This window comes from Sinocyclocheilus grahami, unplaced genomic scaffold (assembly GCF_001515645.1).
Source record: "Sinocyclocheilus grahami isolate Dianchi unplaced genomic scaffold, SAMN03320097.WGS_v1.1 scaffold273.1, whole genome shotgun sequence".
NCBI lineage: Eukaryota > Metazoa > Chordata > Actinopteri > Cypriniformes > Cyprinidae > Sinocyclocheilus > Sinocyclocheilus grahami.
The window spans coordinates 979,127-982,961 of NW_015505452.1; positions in this window are offsets into that span (position 1 = coordinate 979,127).

The window sequence follows — 3,835 nt, forward strand, 5'->3', positions numbered from 1 at the left end:
TATGAGAATGATGGAAAAGATGCCCGCACCAAGATGGCGGCGACGTTGACGTACGAACTAGTGGCCAATGAGGCGTCTAGGTATTTTATATGTCTATGGTTGCAACGGCTTGCTTCGATGAATTCTTCTTCTTCTTCTGGTCTAGGGATGGGCGTATCGATCCGAAGTATCGATATATCGATACTGACGCGAGTATCGAAAGTATCGATACTCAAACAAAAAATATCGATACTAAGGTATGTTTTATTTACGAGTGATTTTGTTTATTTAACAAAAAAATAATAATGCGTTTAATATGTATTGAATTGGACGAATAACCCATGTTAGCGAGTAATTGTGTAGGATAGAACTATTTTCCTGCTCATCTGAACACACGCAAATGTTGCAAGACAGAACTAATCAATCACAGAGAGCGTTCACTCACTTCTGACAGTGCATTCAAACAGGGCTGCTTTTCCCAAAAGTATCATAAGAAAGCATTAAAGCTTTTGGGAACGGCAGCCCTGAACAATGCTTATCAGAGAACAGAAATACAGAGTTATTTCACAATAAACAAACTGAAATTGTAGCCTACATTGTTTGTGCAATTACAGTTATTTAAATTGAACGTTGAAAGATAATATTGTTCTCCCATTTCAACTTGTAATGAAGCCACCGGAGAAGATCTAAATGCTCCACAGCAAATGCGCAAAGCTTGATTTTGTATTACCTCTATCTTTTTAAGTAAGGTTTTGTTCGCAGAACTATAAACTACACTGCCATAATCTATGTTTGACCTAATCACAGCACCATAAATGATTTTCAATGACTGACAGCTTGCCCCCCACTCAGCTCCGGACAAGCACCTTAAGACATTTATTCCTTTTTTGCATTTTTCTATCAATTTCTGAATATGAATTTTAAAATTTAATTTACAGTGCATCCACATACCCAAAAATCTTAGTACATTTACTTGTTCCAGCTGATAACCATACATTTTGACATTCAAAATTGGATTCTTTTTCTTTTTCGAAAAGCATATTACTTGTGTTTTTGCCACAGAAAACCGAAAACCCCAACAATTCACCCAATTCTCCACCTCATTCACTGCTTTTTGCATTTGATTTTCTACAAATAAAACATTGCGCCCCCTTTTCCATAGTGCTCCATCATCCGCATACAATGATCTTCCTATTCCAGTATCAGCGTTATGAAAGATGTCATTTATCATTAAATTAAAAAGAATAGGACTGCTCACACTTCCCTGCGGAGTTCCATTCTCAATTGGGAGAATCTGATAAAAAGCAGTCCCTACTCTTACTTGAATTGTTCTTCCAAACAAGAAACTCAGAATCCAGTTATACATTTTTCCATCAATTCTCAAGCTTTCCAATTTCATTAAAAGCCCCTCTTTCCACAACATATCGTACGCTTTTTCTACATCAAAAAAGACTCCCACAAGCACCTCTTTATTAATTTGAGCTTTTCAAATTTCAGCTTCCAAACACATTATTGAATTCATCGTATTTCTCCCTTTTCTAAATCCACTTTGACATACTGAAAATATGTTTCTACTTTCAATCACATAACCATCCGTTCCATAAGTTTGCATAAATTTGATGTCAGCGCAATAGGTCTATAATTAATTGGCTGAGAATTGTCTTTTCCTGGTTTGGCTATTGGCAATGTATGACCCCATGCTTCCAATCTTCTGGCAAATTCCCGGTCTCCCATATTTTGTTAAAAAGTCTTAAAATCATACTTAATGATAATTCTGATAAGTGCTTTATCATCGCATACCATATGCCATCCTTGCCTGGAGAAGTATGTTTGACCCCTGCAAACCCTCTCTTTAACTCATACAAAGTTAAGTCTGAGTCTAACATACTTCCTGATGGATTCTTTACATAAATGTGAGTATCCTCCCTAACTTTCTGTTCCCTATATCTCCTCATATTATCTGAAATATTACCATTACTGTGCACCTTTACGAATGCTTCTTCGATGAATTAAATCCGGTTTTTGGATGCTTTCCTCTTGTGGCACAGCAAGGAATAGACTAATTGCTGCTTTTTCGTCAGTCAAGCCCGTTTGATAAGGTCTTCTTCTTCTTTTGGAGTTTTATGGCGGTTGGCAAACAAACGATAGGTGCATTCCCGCCACCTACTGGGCTGGAGTGTGGACCATTGATGGAATAGGAAGATTATATAAAAAAAATAACATTATATAATAATAATAGAAAAAAATTTAATAAAAAATTTAACCCTTCTAAATCCTGTTAAACAGATCTACTTTTTTAAAAGAATGTCATTAAAGCATTATATATTTTATAATGATTCAAGCCATTATTCAACAAAGTTTTAAGTGTAATATTTTCTATCCCTATTTCTTTTAATTCTTCCAACAGAAACGCTCTTTCATTATCATAAGCAGAACAGTGTAATAGTGCATGCTCTACCGTTTCTGGTAATCCACACAGACTACAGTTCCCAGACTCATGCTTATTCATTTTATATAGAGAAGAATTTAAAGCAGTATGGCCCATGTGAAGTCTGGTAATAATTGTATCTTCTCTTCTACTACCAAAATTAACGCTTTCAACCCCAACTTGATTTTGAATATGATAAAGATGTCTTCCTCTCTCCTCCTTATTCCAAATTTCTTGCCATCTCATTTTTATTGCTGTTCTAATTTTAGCCTTAACTTCTTCTTTGCTCAGTGGTATAATAATTTCTATATGTGATCATTTCAGTGCCTGTTTTGCTAAATGATCCGCAACCTCATTTCCATCCACTCCCACGTGTGCTGGAACCCACAGGAAACATATCTTAATTCCTATCTTATTCACTCTATACATACATAAAAGAATTTCATACAAAATGTCTTGTCTTGAAGATCTTCCACTGATAAGACTTGATAATGCAGAGAATGAATCTGAACATATCACCGCATTCATTGGCCGAGTATCCTCCATCCACCTGGTAGCTGATAATATTGCTACCATCTCTGTAGTGTAAACTCCTACTTGATCAGAAACTCTTTTACCAATCTTGATTCGATAAGCTGGGACAAATACAGCTGCTGATGCTCGTCCTGTCTCGTGATCGTTTGATAAGGTCAATTAAGCATGCAGTAAATTATGAGGGTCCGGACAGCCCATTAGGTGAAAGATCGAGTTTTAGTTATGTGTCTAACAAACTGTTCATTGCATGGTGCTGACAACAATGAAAACAAATGTTTAGCTAAATATGGTTGGATATTTGGGCACCATTGCCTATAAAAGGCATCTCAAACAAGGCTCTTGTACTATCCTGGCATTCCTGTTATTGTAGGAACCATATTATATTTATTTGATATGAAATTATAGGCTATTTATATGACACCATATTTTATTTATTTGAACCACTCTTTAAATCTGTCTTTGTGTGAAAGAAAGAAAGAAAGAAAGTGAAGCTACTGAAATTGTTATAGTATAGCCTATTCCTGCAGGGTATGGGGGAAAAAACACAATAGAAACCCTCACAGAATTTGTAATGGTTTTAATGGTTATAATGGGAATGGTATTGGTATGTGCCCCTATTATGGATTTTTGAAAATGACCTTTAAAATTTTTTTTGCCGATATTGGTAGTTTAGTTTCAAGGTCAGAACACTTACAGAAATTATCCTGTAAATTAAGACAGTTGTGGTGTTTGAAACCGACATAGAAAAACAGCATTTGTTTAATTTGACATTTGTTTTAAAACCTGAGTTACTGAGTTACTATAACTTCCTCATGCTAGAATTAGCCCCATGGCTCACCTATGTCCTTTTTTTGTGTGGATTATTGTGATGTTTTTATCAGCTGTTTGGACTCT